This window comes from Lycium ferocissimum, chromosome 7 (genome assembly GCF_029784015.1).
Source record: "Lycium ferocissimum isolate CSIRO_LF1 chromosome 7, AGI_CSIRO_Lferr_CH_V1, whole genome shotgun sequence".
NCBI lineage: Eukaryota > Viridiplantae > Streptophyta > Magnoliopsida > Solanales > Solanaceae > Lycium > Lycium ferocissimum.
The window spans coordinates 46,541,186-46,560,424 of NC_081348.1; positions in this window are offsets into that span (position 1 = coordinate 46,541,186).

A 19,239-nucleotide genomic window follows, 5' to 3' on the forward strand; every position below is an offset into this window, starting at 1 on the left:
AACTCTAATTTCTTTAAATCATGACCTGATTAATTAAATTGTGGCCATAAGAAAAATAATTATACAAAAGGATCAATTTTACCATAATTATCACTTAATTAATTAATTAATTAGCCAAATAAAAACATTTTTGGGCAATTATGCGTATTTTTATAAAAATCAAAGGTTTCAAAGGATTAAATGATTAACTACTTAAATTATTTAAATTACTCAAACCCCCCATGGATTTAAAAGGAAAATATTTGCAAAATTTTGATTTATTGATAATTCTAGATAGCTAAATAAATGAAAAACTCGTTTCGTTTCCTCTCCTTTAATTAAATAATTAATTTTGAAAAAATCTCATAAAATATTCTAACAGTACTCATTAATTTCAAAATAAATTTATGATGCATAGAAATCCCTTTTATTAATTTAAGAAAGAAATATTGACCTGGACAATTCATAAAAATCATTTAAGGTTTTCAAAATTCCAGTTCATTTTAGTTATTATCTGGGGACTCTAAGTGTTTGAAATAAATTACGGGAGGTCAAAAATTAGGTGTCAACAACTTCCCCTTTGGTGTTCGGGGATGGCGAGACCATCCTTGAGCAACGAAATTTGACTAACCCTAATTTTTGACTGACCTGGTTCTTTGTACTCTCTGTTTCTATGCAATTTTCACATATGTCACCGTACCTTAGTCTTCGGGTTTCCTACATATCTCAGGTCGTATGAGAAATCAGGCCACTTGTTGCTAGACTCAATTAAAGACCCTCAAGTGATTTGGAGGAAGTTGTCCGGAGATCCCAATATTGGGGTTGGGTCTCTCCGAGAAACTGTTGGAATGTGACCGACTCTTGGGGCTTGAGTTTGTCTACATATCCCCAATTTCTGGGAATCAGGTCACTCGTAGTTCGACCCGCTGGAGAAGAATATGTCCCTTATGCAGGCATACCTTCAGATTTCTTGGTGTGTATCCGACCGGTCGCGACTTTGTTTTTCTTCAGAAAATAAGACAAGACAGGTTGTGGCTGAGTCTGAGTCTGGATAGCTTTCAAATCCTGGCCGGAGAGCTTGACTCTCATAGGCACCTTATTTCGACCGGCTGCGTAAGAGAAAGTTTCAGTTTTGCTCCGCAAATTAGTGTGGATCCAGTTCAGCAAACCGGTCTTTTCCTGGCGGTTGTGTGGTTTTCCCTGGATTTTGACAATGTGCAGATATTCTTGTGGAAATTTAGATGAATGTCCCTCTTGGCTTGTTCGTATGAATGGCTTTCTTGGCTGTTTGTATGACTGACCCTCTTGGCTGTTTATATGAATGGACCTCTTGGCAAGATAAATGAATGGCCCTCTTGGCTTGTTTGTATGAATGGCCCTCTTGGCTTGTTTGTATGAACGACCCCCTTGGCTTGTTTGTGTGAATAGCCCTCTTGGCTATTTGTATGAATGGCCCTCTTGGCAGTTTGTATGAATGGCCCTTTTGGCACCTTTAAATGAAAGAATTGAAAGGAATTAAAAGACAATAGATATGGCGCTTGCGACTGGATGATCTTTCTTTTGTCCGTAGTGTGGGTTGTGACCCTCATGGTCGGATATGCTCCTTTGTTTTTTGCATGACCCTTCTGGTTAAATATGTCTCTACACTCATTCATTGTGACCCTTTCGGCCTGATATGCCTTTATCATTTGCTCTTTTGCGACCTTTTTGGTTAGATGCATCCTTATTATCCATTCCTGCTGTGATCCTTTCGATCTCTCTCCTCCGTTTGGGCTCTTGCCTTTACTTTGCTGTGGATAAGTAGGTTGTTGGTATATCTACTGTCCTGTAAAGGGAAAACCTACATCCATAGAAAAAATTGTGAGTTTCCTAAGAAGCCGATTAGCATCGTTGTCCTCTCGTCCTGTCTCTCTTGAGGCTCCCTTGAACCACTTATTTAGGTCTGTCTCTTGAATGATCCTTAGTGAAGGGATTTCTACTTCTACGGGTATGATCGCTTCTGTACCGTAAACGAGGAGGTATGGGGTTGCCCTGGTCAAAGTTTTGGTCATTATTTTGTATCGCAACAGAGCATAAGGTAGCTGCTCTTGCCAATTCTTGTAGTTGTCGATCGTCTTCCTCAAAATCCTTTGATGTTCTTATTGGTGGCTTCTACGGCTCCATTCATCTATGGCCGATAGACAGTAGAGTTCCTGTGAGTGATTTTAAATTATTCACTGATGTCTTTCATCAAATGGCTATTCAGATTGGCACTATTATCCGTGATCACGACATATTAGATTGTTCTTAACGAAGTCAGCCACGACTTTCTTGGTCACTGATTTGTGGGAAGTTGCCTCTACCTATTTGGTGAAGTAATCTATAGCGACTAAGATGAAACAGTGTCCGTTGGAAGCAGAAGGCTCGATGGGTCCTATGATGCCCATTCCCCATGCCACGAAAGGCCAAGGAGAACTCATCGCATGTAATTCCGTGGGTGGCCCCTTAATCAGTCCCCCTGTATCTGACACAGATGACACTTTTGCACGAACTTACAGGAGTCGTGTTCCGTGGTCATCTAGTAATATCCTGTCCTCAGGATTTTCTTAGCGTGGATGAATCCATTCATATAGGGTCCACATGTCCCCGCGTGCACTTCTTTTAAGAATTTTGTGGCCTCTTCGGCATCCACGCATCTGAGCAACCCGAGATCAGGGGTCCTTTTGTATAGCACTTCCTTGTTCAAGAAGAAGCTATTGGCCAATCTCCTAATGGTTTTTTTTATTTGCCGAACCCTCTGTGGATACTCTCCCTTTTCCAGGTAGGTCTTGATGTCGACGTACCATGGTTAGCCATCTGGCTCTGCCGCTACATAGGCGCAGTGAGCCTGCTACTTCAATGTGATCTCTAACAGATCTGTGGGCGCTCTCAGGATGTTAGATCATAGTTGCTATCATGGCTAATGCGTCTACAAACTCGTTTTGATCCCATGGCGTATGCCTGAAGTCAATACTCTTGAATCTTCCGCACAATCTTTGTGCCAGATTCACATATGGGAGTATTTTATCATTTTTGGCTACCCAATTTCCTTTTACTTGATTGATGAGTAGATCAGACTCCCTGATTACCAACAATTCCTGTATATTCATATCCAGCGCCATCCTGAGGCCCAGGATGCATGCTTCGTATTTGGCCATATTGTTAGTACATCTAAAGTTAAGCTTTGCGGCCATTGGATAGTGTTGGCCTGTTTCTGATATCAACACTGCTCCGATGCCCGACCCTTTGTAATTGACTGCTCCATCGAAGAACATCCTCCAGCCCAAGCTCTTCTTCCATGGCCATCACCTCCTCGTCCGGGAAGAAAGTCCGTAACATTTCCAATTTATCATCCACGGGACTTTCTACCAGGAGTCCGCCAGGGCCTGTCCTTTGATTGCTTTTTGCGCCATGTACATGATGTCGAATTTTCTCATCAGCATTTGCCATTTGGCCAATTTTCCTACTGGCATTGGTTGCCGAAAAATGTATCTTAGCGGATCCATTCGGGAGATGAGGTCAGTGGTGAACACTGATAGGTAGTGCCTCAACTTTTGGGCGATCCAGGTTAAAACGCAACAGGTCTTCTCTACGAGCGTGTACCGCACTTTGCAAGAGGTAAACTTCTTACTCAAGTAGTAGATGGCATGTTCCATTTTGCCTTCTTCATCATGCTGGGCGAGCATGCACCCGAAAGCTTTCTCTGTTACTGAAAAAAGTATAGTAACAGAGGGCTCCCTGGCCTGGGTGGCACCAAGACGGGAGGTTTGGAAAGGTATCTCTTGATCCTGTCGAATGCCTCCTAGTACTCTTCTGTCTAATTTGTGCGAGCATCCTTCTTGAGCAACTTGAGGATCGGCTCTATGATCACAGTTGACTGGGCTACGAACCGTCCAATGTAGCTCAACTTTCCCAAGAAGCTCATGACCTCTGTTTTGGTTTTGGGAGGCGGTAGCTCTTGAATTTCCTTAATCTTGGTAGGGTATAGTTCAATGCCCCTGCGGCTAACTAAGAATCCCAGCAATTTCATGAGGGTACTCCCAACGCGCACTTCGCGGGATTCAATTTTAAATTGAATTTGCGAAGTCTGTTGAAGAACCTACGCAAATGCTCAGCATGCTCCGAACTTTCCCTTGATTTTATGATGACATCGTCCGCATAGACCTCAAATTCACGATGCAGCATATCAAGGAATAGGGTAGTCATGGCTCTCATGTATGTGGCACCAGCGTTTTTGAGACCAAATGGCATCACCCTGTAGTGGTAGACTCCTCAAGGGGTGATGAAGGCTGTCTTTTAAGCATCTTCTTCGCTCATGAGTATCTGGTCATACCCGGCGAAACAATCCACGAATGACTGTAGCTCATGCTTGGCGCAGTTATCTATCAGGATGTGGATGTTTGGAAGTGGGAAATTATCTTTTGGACTGGCCCGGTTGAGATCTCGATAGTCCATACAGATTTGGATTTTCCCGTCCTTTTTGTGCACTGGCACTATGTTGGCCACCCAAGTCGGGTAGGATGTCAATTCCACTATTCTGGATTCGATTTGTTTCTCGACTTCACCTTTTATCCTAATGCTCAAGTCAGGCTTAAATGTCCGAGTCTTTTGCTAAACTGGCGCGAAGCCCTCCTTAATAGGCATTATGTGAGCTACAATCTCCGTGCTCAAGCCCGGCATATCTGCGTATGACCAGGCGAAGACGTCTACATATTTGTCATGAACCAAGCCACGGGTCGTGCAGGCACCTACCATATGACAAGCTAGTAGGCGAACCCTTACCAATAAAACCCAACACTTAAAAGCATGTGACAATCATCCTTAAAAATAATAAAATTTAACGTAGACATTTATTACAGACTCGTTTCAATATAAATAAATCCGCAATAAAACCATGGGATCTAGTCTAGATGGGTACAAGAGCTCCTAAAATACAAAAAGACCAATAAATGACACAGCCTCCACCGGGAGGGAGATAGGCGAAGCTATAGGAGAATATCCGATAGACCCATGCGGTGAAACTTCAGCTAAAACCTGCAACACATCTACACCCAAAAAGGGTGTAGCAAGAGTAGTATCAGTACACCGCACGTACTGGTAAGCATCATAGGTCGACTAAGATTAGTTCATGCAATACAACATAAAGTTAATAAGATAAGCAGATAAGTCAAAGAACCTCAAGATTCCAGATAAAAACCATTTCCACACTGCCCCCTTACCTCTCTATTCTCGAAGCTCGCTTCTTTTATTCCCCAACCATAAGGTATTCTACTAAATCACAACCTAGTAACTCTCGCGTTCACATTCGTTGTAATACTGTACTTTTACCCTTATTGTTTAAAGTGTTCACCTACTCACCTTACTATTGTGATACGATGTTTCTAGGGAAATAAATCACTATCTGATAACCAACACTACACTTACCTTATGTAACCCCCCCCCCCCCCCCCCTTCCCCCCCACCAGACTCTCACTAACACATACGGATTAAATGAGCAATGTTAACGACAGTAACACATACATGTATAACAATAAATCATGTGATTTAGTGCAATGCAAATGTGATGCAAGGCCCAACACGCTATACATACACACTATCTGATGTCTTTGCTCTGTAGCCATGACCTCCATGGGACCCATGGTGTCCATGTATCATTCGTTCCGGAATACTCCTCGGACCCGAGCACAAACCTCCGCCCGGAACGAACCTCGGTCACGGATTTCAATGCGTATACATTTATGCAGTTCAAGTACTCGATCCCACGGCCACAAGGCCGGATAACACAATGCTCGTACTTGGCTTTGTCCGTTACCTGTATCTCTGCATAAACCATGCAATGCAATACACAAAACTATATGACAATCCAATCATAATTCCAGCCCTTGATGAGCGTAAAGTCAACCCAACTCAGTATAATTCTTTTAATACGACCTCTCAATTTCAAGGAAACACCATTATGAATGTTCAACAAAATAGGATGCACAAACGGAATTCATCCCCTTCTAAAGTTGCATAAAAGTAAACACGAGGCATCTCCCTAGTGATAATATCACTTCTTATTAACTACAACATTATTATTGTAGCCCTATTTATGCCATATTTTAATCACATTAACAATTTGTCCATCCCAAACTCCGTGTCCGAAGACCTAAGAATGCATTCTCCCGTCAACTCTAAATTTATATACGATTCGCTAATCAAAGTCTAACTAAAGTAAACCGTAACCTACCTCTTTGACGAACAAACATTTATTCTCCAAGAATTTCTTGTTTTCTTAGCCTTTATCTGATTCCATGAGCGATAATATTCGTAGGGAAGGTTGAAAAAGAAATTAGAAGGGTTTTCTTTTTTATTGGGGTTCATGGTTTTTCTTTCATGAGGAACCCTAGAAGCAGCCCTTGGGAGTCTTCTGTTGAAAAAGGAGAGAAAAATAGACTAAGTACAAAAATTCAGCTACTGTTTCCGCGTGAACCGCTGCGGCGGTCGCCAAGCCTCTATAGCGATACCGCTAGGCTGTCTGCTTTACTTTCTGGCCCGAACTTTTCAAACCCTTCCGAAATTGATTTTTACCACTCTTAACTCTTAAAACACATCATGAAGCTTATTATTTTCCAACTTTGACCTAAAATGGGCATAATTTCGCAAAATATTAAATAACGACCGGACAGGTTGTTACATCAGATACAAATTTGTCACGACCCAAACCCCGTGGGCCGCGACTGGTGTCCTAACTGGACACCCACACGTACCTACCTGACAGATCTGGTATACCAAACAGCTAATTCCGTTTAGACATATGTAAATTCATACGATATATAAAATACATCGCACGAATAATATATATATATATATACACACACTTAAACCCGTACATAAGCCGTTAGGGCTATCATAGTAAGCAGAATTACTCAAATCGCAGACTCGTACTTACTTATTAGAACAAGTGACAACCCACAACCCACAAACATGTCTACAGGCCTCTAACATACAGAACGAGAATCAGAAGACGGGACAGGGCCCCGCCGTACCCAAATGACCATATGTACGAAGCGGACAAACAACGAATATATATACCAAAAATATCGACTCCGGATCAAAAGGAGCACTCTCCAACAAGCAGAACAAAAACCTAAGCCGGTGGCGTATCTCGAGGTGCGTACGCGCGGGCATGTAGCGCAGCCCCCGAAGAACAGAGGGTCAGTACGAAGGTGTACCGAGTATGTAAAGTGGAAATATAACATACATAATCATAATCAGAGTCAAATATGTAAAATCATAACGGACGAGAATCGGATCCGTAGCGGGGTCGGACTTACGAGTGTACGGACGGAATCATAATATGTCGGATTTGGGGGTGTAGGCGACGAAGTTTCAATACGGACCGAGGTACAAAATGTGGGCGACGGAAGCACAACGCAAATCGGATGCACGAGTGTGATTATAAATCGTAAACGTAGTCCGAGATACGGAGGTGTAACGTACGGACTCTCAAACGAAACCGAACTCGAAGTATGACGGACGAGAATCGAGTCCGAATCGGACGTGCGAAATGTGACGGAAGATCCTTATCCAAATCAGAGTCTCAGATCATGCATGCAGAGTCATAAGCATATACAGACATACATATCATATATCAGATCCCGGCCCTTTAATAAGGGACGCGGTAACAGAACCCGACCCTCTTAGTACGGGACGCGGTGGACAGACAGATCAAATCAAATGCCATCCTGGCCGCCATCCCCATAATATCACATAATCAAATCATAATCAGATATAAACAGATCCCGGCCCGCACATCCGAGGGACGCGGTGAACAATGCAGTGGAAATGCACGAATCACAGAACCTGGCCCGGGCGCAGTGAAGGAAGCATTGAGGCATCCACGAACAAATTAATGAGAAACCATATGCATACAGACCGACATACAGGCTTAGTGAAACTGAAATAGTCCGGAAGATAGGTCAAATCGAATTATCGGACATTATAGTCATAATAGATACGCATACGTGTCATTTGGGATGGCACGACAGATTATATCAGAACAGAGTGTCCAGAAGCGTTCCAGATGTCATACTATACTATAAAGCTCATAAGGACAGTCATAACACTTATCATATGGTAGCAGAATAATAGCCAAGAGCTCACTATAAAAATTGGACAAAAAGGAGTCAATTTATGCCTTACGAGAAATAACAGGTTTTGTGGGCCCACCTCGGACCCAACTATAGTGGCGTACGTAAATTATGGATAATAAACCATGGGGAGTCGTCCATAACCATCTTAGGGTGTACCGACTCCATTTATGGAAATTATACACATGTAGGCAATTTTGCCGACAAAAGGTAAAGGAACAATTCAATCTTACTGAATGATTTTGAACTATTTTCAATCTCGGAGCGTGAGGAGCAGAAGTGCGTTCGAGGCTCGCTTTCAAGCCTATTACACTCAGAACATGCCAAAGAAGGAAAGGCAAAACTTTACATACCTTGGTTATGCTTTACGCTCGCCCAATTTCGATTCCCGTTTCGTCAAAAATCTACAAATGGTCATTGTTACCAAATGTGAGTTTCAAGCTTTATGAACTCAACTTAAATCCACGCTAGACTACCGAAATTTGGGCAAAGCATTTCCCCTACACATATAGCATCCCCGAGAATTTGACTCGGCTAGAACAATCAACAACAACCCAACAACAACACCACAACAATAACGATCAACACAAATTACAATATAACACAATTTGTCTACTTCCCGACATAATGCAATAATTCCCAATTCGACTTCACACTTTCAAATCAACACTAACATGCTCTCACTCATTACTAATCAAGGTCATTACAATACTATTCGGAAGCATTTCATAGCGTTTCTACAATATATACTCAAGACACATAAAATATACAAACTTTCCACCAAAGCCATACTTCCTCCAACCCTTCTAATTTTTGGCATACTTATTCATAACATGTTTTCATCTTCTAGTTCCATCAACTATAATCATAATTCACATCTTAGCAACTTAGTTTCCATAAGGTCATGAAATCATACTTAAACAACATAAGCTTCTACATTCCATTTCAATGCAATCTTACGTTATTTTACCTTCATTTACATTACAAGATTCGCAACAACACAACCAACATATTAAACAAAATTAATTCAATCTCATTTATCCATAAGGTACCACACGGCCAACACCTACTTTTCCAAATTCAACCAAATTCATTCAACTTTCATTTCCAACATGAATTCCACCATAACCACAACTAGAACACAACACAAAATTCAACTCACCATAGACATGCAACATACACACACACACGGCTACAACACAACCACACACCACACGGCTTGCACATGCATGCAACACTTCCATAATTCTCATGTACTCTACATATACTACAACATATACATAATTCCTCCAACATAAAAGTAAGAATCTTACCTTTTCCAATTTCTTTCCACTTGCCAAAAGGAGCACTTTCTTGCCTTGAAAATTATACCAACTTGGAGAGCACCTTGAGATTAGTAAGAATCCAAGAAGAACCAAATTTTTGAATCAAAGACCAAGCTCCAAGAATTTTTCTTTTTTTTTTCTCTTCTTTCTCTCTAGGGCCGAATGGCTCTCTTTTTTTTTTTTTTCTTGATTTGTTTTGATTTTTCTTGAAACTTCTACATGCTAGCTCCTTATATTATTTAGAACATGGAAAAAAAAATATAATTAACCATGGGCTAGGCCACTTCATGGCCGGCCACCCCTCTCCAAGTTGGGCCTCATTTTTCATTTTATTCCTTTGAGCCCAATTGGCTAAAATCTTATTTTATAATTCGCGAAATTAATTTTCAAAATTCCAATCTTGCCCTTAACCTTACTCAATATCTCCGCATCCATACTTCCATAACCGGCATGCCCATATTAAGAAAAATCCAAACATGACCTTATTCCTTACAAGTCAAGGTTAATTCCAAGTTTTCCAAATACGCAAAATTGCCGGATATAACATCCTCCCCCCCTTTAAAACATTCGTCCTCGAATGTTAAATTAGCCTTATAGGTTTTACAAACACTTCGGGGGGAGGTCTTCCTGCCAATTACATACTCACACTTGATCGAAGTAATTGTAAGAGCCTTCACTTTCCAAGTCCTTCTATCATTTTTCGATATTGCGGTATTGGGGCTGTTCGAAATCCTAGTCTAGCGGTCCATACGATTTTAAATCGGATATAGGGTGAACAGAATATTTGTCAGAGCTGGAAGATTAGAGGTATGTCAGATGAAGTCGTATGCGGAATCAGAAGTACAGAAGCGTAGTAGACAGAATCGTAATCATACGTTATATCAAACGGATTCATGATCAGAGTCGGACGCACAGAAACATATCGGACAGACCCATAATCAGAGTCAGATGTACTGAACTATATCGAACATAATTATGATCGGAGTCGGACGTACAGAGGTATATTAAACAGACACGTGATCAGATTCAGAAGCACAGAGGTATAGTAGACAGAGCTTCACCGAAAGCAGGGGCGCAGTGATATGGCGTACCGAATCGCGATCAGAGTCAAACTACCTTTACTATACTTCAGAGACTTACGGAAATTTCCTTGTCACGTTAAGATTCTTTGCCATTCTACTTACAAACATTTCCAATCGCTATTCAAATTTACCTTGATTCCCAAGTGATATTACGCCTTCTTCTTTGCACTCACTTCGTCCGCTTCTGCGCGATTCCTGTAGGGGTGCTAACTACTTCACCTACTTCCTTTTCTTTAGGTTACCCCAAATTTCCAGTTACTTCTCATACCTACAATTGTGAAATTTCCTTAACGTACTTCCCAGGGGTCACCCATCCCGGAATTGCTCTGGTCTTAGCACGCTTAACTTTGAAACTTTTATGCATTCTGATGCGTTATTGCTAATATAACTGCGTCAATTGCCCCACACAATCTTTGCCACGTAATTTAGGGCAAGTCGGAGCCTTAATAAATTTTTTTAAAAAAATTTTCATAGCGGGTCCCACCCCGGTCCAAACCACACAATTACCATATTGCCCTTCTGATTCCTCAATATCTACTTACACTTGTACTCATAATTATCTTCCACCCGGGGTTTCTAGATTTATACCTGTGGCGGGGACATCTCGGTCGCCCTTACCGTCACCGAATAATATTCTACAGAAATCATACACACATAGGAGATTCTAAGAAACTTATATACTTATAAATGATCAATCTCGGGTCTGACCTGGGGAGCTGCCGTGAGAAGTATGTCCATCATCATCCTCATCTGTCTGCTCCCCACCTATCTGGCTCCCGCTATTATCCATATCTGAATCGGAGGGGTATAGATAATCAGACAATTCCCGGCTCACTGGTGACCAGGACAAAGAATGGGGAGAAATCCGTAGCACTCTCCGAGGTGGCCGGCCGACGGGGTGCTCCCTCGTGAGCGGGCGGCATATTCCCGAAAGTCTCCTCCTCCGTGGTCCCGGTGAAGAATGCTCCGATGGGTCTATCTCATAACTATCCTCCTCCGTGGAGGTAAGAAACTCTGGAGGAGTCATCGCCGGATCCTCCGAGAGATCTGTATCATAGCCACCCTCCGCGGAATCCTCTGCTCCAGGGGTCAGAGACTCTGGAGGAGTCGTAGCTGGGTCCTCCGACGGATCTATATCATAACTATCCTCCGTGGGATCCTCCGAAGGGTCTGTCTCAATCGAGTAGCTGGGGCTCTGCCTACTCGGTCCCGATGACATCCTAGGGGCCTTCTCAGCACCCCCATCCCCATCGTCACACACACACACCCTCTTCATTCTTTGTCAATATACAATCACAATCACACACACACACACACACAGGAAGAGGATCACACAACAATTTCCCAAAATACCGACGTTGTTACTCTTTTGGAGCCCCGCCGTAGACACGGCAATTCGTTGGGAGGAGCCATCCTAACAACACGGCTCGTCGCACGATCTAAGATCCAAAGAAAGGGAAACATCCTAAATGTCCGTAGCCTCTCGTTTATAGATGTGGTGCACAACACACCGATAAACAAGACTCTACCAGACACGGCCGGACATTCCGAGGACTAACCGCTCTGATGCCACTTTTGTCACGACCCAAACCCCGTGGGCCGCGACTGGTGTCCTAACTGGACACCCACACGTACCTACCTGACAGATCTGGTATACCAAACAGCTAATTCCGTTTAGACATATGTAAATTCATACAGATATAAAATACATCGCACGAAAATATATATATATATATATATATACACACTTAAACCTGTACATAAGCCGTTAGGGCTATCATAGTAAGCAGAATTACTCAAATCGCAGACTCGTACTTACTTATTAGAACAGTGACAACCCACAACCCACAAACATGTCTACAGGCCTCTAACATACAGAACAGAATCAGAAGACGGGACAGGGCCCCGCCGTACCCAAATGACCATATGTACAAAGCAGACAAACAACAGAAGATATATACCAAAAATATCAGCTCCGGATCAAAAGGAGCACTCTCCAACAACGAACGGTACCCTAAGTCGGTGGCGTATCTCGAGGTGCGTACGTGCCACTGCGGGCATGTAGCGCAGCCCCCGAAGAACAGGGGGTCAGTACGAAGGTGTACCGAATATGTAAAGCGGAAATATAACATACATAATCATAATCGGAGTCAAATATATAAAATCATAACAGACAGGATCGGATCCATAGCGGAGTCAGACTTACAGAGTATACAGGCAGAATCATAATATGTCAGATTTAGGGGGGGTGTAGCTGACGCAGTTTCAATACGGACCAGAGGTGCAAAATGTAGCTGACGGAAGCACAACGCAGATCAGATGCACAGAGTGTGGTTATAAATCGTAAACAGAGTCCGAGGTACAGAGGTGTAAAGTACGGACTCTCAAACGAAACCGAACTCGAAGTATGACGGACGGAATCGAGTCCGAATCGGACGTGCGAAATGTGACGGTACGTATCCTTATCCAAATCGAGTCTCGCATCATGCATGCGAGTCATAAGCATATACGGACATACATATCATATATCGGATCCCGGCCCTTTAATAAGGGACGCGGTAACGAACCCGACCCTCTTAGTACGGGACGCGGTGGACGAACGAGATCAAATCAAATGCCATCACGGCCTCCATCCCCATAATATCACATAATCAAATCATAATCGGATATAAACGGATCCGGCTCGCACATCCGAGGGACGCGGTGAACAATGCAGTGGAAATGCACGAATCACAGAACCTGGCCCGGGCACAGTGAAGGAAGCATTGAGGCATCCACGAACAGATTAATGAGAAACCATATGCATACAGACCGACATACGAGCTTAATGAACCGAAATAGTTCGGTAAGATAGGTCAAATCGTAATTATCGGACAGTAGTCATAATAGATACGCATACGTGTCATTTGGGATGGCACGACAGATTATATCAGAACAGAGTGTCCAGAAGCGTTCCAGATGTCATACTATACTATAAAGCTCATAAGGACAGTTATAACACTTATCATATGGTAGCAGAATAATAGCCAAGAGCTCACTATAAAAATTGGACAAAAAGGAGTCAATTTATGCCTTACGAGAAACAACAGGGTTTTGTGGGCCCACCTCGGACCCAACTATAGTGGCGCACGTAAATTATGGATAATAAACCTTAGGGAGTCGTCCATAACCATCTTAGGGTGTACCGACTCCATTTATGGAAATTATACACATGTAGGCAATTTTGCCGACAAAAGGTAAAGGAACAATTCAATCTTCTTGAATGATTTTGAACTATTTTCAATCTCGGAGCGTGAGGAGCAGAAATGCGTTCGAGGCTCGCTTTCAAGCCTATTACACTCAGAACATGCCAAAGAAGGAAAGGTAAAACTTTACATACCTTGGTTATGCTTTACGCTCGCCCAATTTCGATTCCCGTTTCGTCAAAAATCTACAAATGGTCATTGTTACCAAATGTGAGTTTCAAGCTTTATGAACTCAACTTAAATCCACGCTAGACTACCGAAATTTCGGCAGCATTTCCCCTACACATATAGCATCCCGAGAATTTGACTCGGCTAGAACAATCAACAACAACCCAACAACAACACCACAACAATAACGATCAACACAAATTACAATATAACACAATTGTCTACTTCCCGACATAATGCAATAATTCCCAATTCGACTTCACACTTTCAAATCAACACTAACATGCTCTCACTCATTACTAATCAAGGTCATTACAATACTATTCGGAAGCATTTCATAGCGTTTCTACAATATATACTCAAGACACATAAAATATACAAACTTTCCACCAAAGCCATACTTCCTCCAACCCTTCTAATTTTTGGCATACTTATTCATAACATGTTTTCATCTTCTAGTTCCATCAACTATAATCATAATTCACATCTTAGCAACTTAGTTTCCATAAGGTCATGAAATCATACTTAAACAACATAAGCTTCTACATTCCATTTCAATGCAATCTTACGTTATTTTACCTTCATTTACATTACAAGATTCGCAACAACACAACCAACATATTAAACAAAATTAATTCAATCTCATTTCTCCATAAGGTACCACACGGCCAACACCTACTTTTCCAAATTCAACCAAATTCATTCAACTTTCATTTCCAACATGAATTCCACCATAACCACAACTAGAACACAACACAAAATTCAACTCACCATAGACATGCAACATGCACACACACACACACGGCTACAACACAACCACACACCACACGGCTTGCACATGCATGCAACACTTCCATAATTCTCATGTACTCTACATATACTACAACATATACATAATTCCTCCAACATAAAAGTAAGAATCTTACCTTTTCCAATTTCTTTCCACTTGCCAAAAGGAGCACTTTCTTGCCTTGAAAATTATACCAACTTGGAGAGCACCTTGAGATTAGTAAGAATCCAAGAAGAACCAAATTTTTGAATCAAAGACCAAGCTCCAAGAATTTTTCTTCTTTTTTTTTCTCTTCTTTCTCTCTAGGGCCGAATGGCTCTCTTTTCTTTTTTTTCTTGATTTGTTTTGATTTTTCTTGAAACTTCTACATGCTAGCTCCTTATATTATTTAGTACATGGAAAAAAAAATATAATTAACCATGGGCTAGGCCACTTCATGGCCGGCCACCCCTCTCCAAGTTGGGCCTCATTTTTCATTTTATTCCTTTGAGCCCAATTGGCTAAAATCTTGTTTTATAATTTCCGAAATTAATTTCCAAAATTCCAATCTTGCCCTTAACCTTACTCAATATCTTCGCATCCATACTTCCATAACCGGCATGCCCATATTAAGAAAAAATCCAAACATGACCTTATTCCTTACAAGTCAAGGTTAATTTCAAGTTTTCCAAATACGCAAAATTGCCGGATATAACAAAATTAAACTACCGTTCGCCCCCGAACGGGGTGGGATGAAGCAGGGGTTGACGTCTTTGATCTTATGCCATCCGAAACAGGGTCTCAGGCCATCATTAAGGGCAAAGAAAGAACGACAACACAAAACGAAACAAAAACAAAAATGTCTCACTGCCACCGCTATAGCGGTGGATGACCGCTATAGCGGTCATAGTACCGCTGCAGTGGTCCACTTTCTCCAGTCCGTGAAATCCTTACCCCAACCTTGTTCCAAAGCCAAAATTTTCACTATGATTTTTCCGTTTTCGTAAAGGATCAAGTAGTAAGATAGCATGCATGATTTTTACAACGTTACCAGTACGTGTGGTGTACTGATACTACTCTTGCTACGCCCTTTTTGGGTGTAGATGTGTTGCAGGTTTTAGCTGAAGTTTCGCCGCATGGGTCTATCGGATATTCTCCTACAGCTTCGCCTATCTCACTCCCGGCGGAGGCTGTGTCATTTATTTGTCTTCTTGTATTTTAGGAGCTCTTGTACCCGTCTAGACTAGATCCTGGGGTTTTATTGCGGATTTATTTATATTGAAATGAGTCTATAATAAATGTCTACATTAAATTTTATTATTTTTAAGGACGATTGTCTCATGCTTTTAAGTGTTGGGTTTTATTGGTAAGAATTCGCCCACTAGCTTGTCAGATGATAGGTGCCCGCGTGACCCGTGGGTTGTGGGCCTACCACGCTTCCGCTGTGCCACTCTGATGTCTTTGCTCAGTAGCCATGACCTGCAGGGGACCCATGGTGTCCATGTACCACTCGTTCCGGAATACTCCTCAGACCCGAGCACAAACCTCCGCCAGGAACGAACCTCGATCACGGATTTCAATTCGTATACATTTATGTAATTCAAGTACTTGATCCCACAGCCACAAGGCCGGATAACACAATGCTCGTACTCGGCTTTGTCTGTTACCTATATCTCCGCATAAACCATGCAATGTAATACACGAAACTATATGACAATTCAATCATAATTCTATCCCTTGATGAGCGTAAAGCCAACCCAACTCAGTATAATTCTTTGAATACGACCTCTCAATTTCAAGGAAACACCATTGTGAATTTTCAATAAAATAGGACACACAAAAGGAATTCATCCCCTTGTAAAGTTGCATAAAAGTGAGCACGAGGCATCTCCCTAGTGACAATATCACTTCTTATTAACTACAACATTATTATTGTAGCCCTATTTATGCCATATTTTAATCACATTAACAATCTGTCCATCCCAAACTCCGTGTCCGAAGACCTAAGCATGCATTCTCCCATCAACTCTAAAAGTATATACGATTCGCTAATCAAAGTCTGACTAAAGCAAACCGTAACCTACCTCTTTGACGAATAGATATTGATTCTCCAAGAATTTCTTGTTTGCTTAGCCTCTATCCGATTCCATGAGCGATAATATTCGTAGGGACGGTTGGAAAAGAAATTATAAGGGTTTTCTTTTTATTGGGGTCCATGGTTTTTCTTCCATGAGGAACACTATAAGCAGCCCTTGAGAGTCTTTTGTTGAAAAAGGAGAGAAAAATAGACTAAGTACAAAAATTCGGCTACTGTTTCCGCATGGACCGCTGTAGTGGTCGCCAAGCCGCTATGGTGGTCCACTGACCGCTATGGCGGTCCGCTTTACTTTCTAGCCCGAACTTTACAAACCCTTCCGAAATTGATTTTTCCCACTCTTAACTCTTAAAACGCATCATGAAGCTTATTATTTATCAACTTTGACCTAAAATGGGCATGGTTTCGTGAAATATTAAATAACAACCGATCGGGTCATTACAATATTCCTTTAATAGAGTCACGAGCTCTTCTCTTTGTAGAGCTCCCAAGTGGGCACCGATCCACGTCTCCTTGAGGTTCTCCTCGTCATCGAGGTTGATTACCTCAGTCTCATCCGTATTTGATTTTCTCTTTTCTTCCAGCTCTTCTAATTCTTCAGCCAGTCCCTCTGGCATCATTGTTGATTCATCGTACTCCTCATATTCCTGCAGCCCGTTTTCCTCATTCGTTTCACGACACGTCATGACGTTTTCGGTTGTTTTATTATGGTTATTACTGAAAAGGAAAGGCAGAGTAAGGTTAGGTTCATTATTACCTATTATGCGCATTTAGTTAGAAAACCTTCATTATTATTATTATTATTATTATTATTATCCGATAAAGATGGATGTTTCGTGACAATCGAGGCTTTTCGTTAATTCAAAAGCAATTGACTACAACTGTGGTCTTGGCTCCCAACAACGTCGAACCATTTCTATTTTTGTAAATTACGAAGTAATTTAGGAAAATAGTGATCATTCGGGCCTCGGCCGATGTCACCGTTTTTAGCAAAAGATATTAAGGAAAAATGCATCTCTCTACCGAGGAACCAAGAGGGGGGTGGACGTCCAATTGTTCAGGCGCTCTCCTGGCCTTAGACTGCATATACTGGGTGCCTCTTGATCTTCTTCAATGACCGCGTAGCATCCCTCTTCCTGAAATAGCGACTCAAGACTCCCATCTATTTCCTCTTCGTTCAGCGTCGACCCTTTTCAGGGGAATGACTGGTACAGTCCCGGAATTGGATGAGGCAAGTTCCTCATTTTGGGCTCTCTTTTAATTGTCGTTGTGAGCTCTTTTTTTCTAGGAGTATACTGTACCCTGAAGTGGTAGTTTTCTTTTGGGATTGGGACAGGCTCCGTTATCCCTCCAAGGTCCCACCCCAGGCCTTTGCCTATTTCGAAATCGTTTTGCAGCATAGCGGAGGCAATCATTTTGTAGACAACTGGCATGGGCCTGCCAGCCTCTTCCTCTGCATGAGTGGCTCAAAAATATTCCACTATATGAAAGTTCAGTGAGTGAGGGCTCCCTTCGATCATAGGAACGATATTGTCGGGATATTTTTGATCATCTTTTTCAGCTACCACAACAATTTCCTACCCTTGCCATTCAAACTTCATGGCTTGGTGCAGGATTGACGGGATTGCACGGGCGGAGTGTATCCAGGGTCTTCCTAAGAGCATATTATATTTGGCAGTAATTGCCATAACCTAGAATTCTGCTATGAAAGATGCGGGCCCAACCTGGATCTGTAGGTCAATCTCTCCAAGGGAATCACTGAGAGACCCGTCAAACCCTCTGACGTTTGTCCCACTTTGACCAATCATGCTTATGTCGTAGTCGAGCTGGGTCAATGTGGTGACAGGGCAAATATTGAGGCCTGATGCATTATCTACCAACACCCTCCTTACTGCTTTGTCGTGGCATTCCACGATGATGTTAAGGGATCTGTTATGGGTGGTTCCTTCCGTCGGCAAGTCCTCTTTAGAGAAACAGATCTTGTGTTCTCCAATGATATGGGCTACTACCCCAGCCAAGTCCTCACTGTTTATACCGGTTGGCACGTGTGCTTCGTCCAATTCTCTCATGAGAGCCTGCCTATGTGATGGGGAGCGGGCTAGTAATGACAGCACCGATATTTACGCGGGCATTTTCTTCAAATGTTCAATGATAGAGTAATCTTTCGACTGTATATGCCACCAGAAATCCTCAGCTTCTCCCTCGGTTATCACTCTCTTTTAGGTGTTTTCCTTTCTTACAGCATTCTGAGCCAATTCCATAGGAGTATAACATCTTCTGGAGGGGGGCCATGGCCGCTTGTGCAGTAAGGGCTTTGTGGGACCGTCTAGCTGTGCCACCTGAGCCATCACGGGTGCTGGAACCAGGCTTTGAATCTTGGTATCATTGTCGTGGTTTTCGGTGTTGGGACCAGAACCTTGAAATTT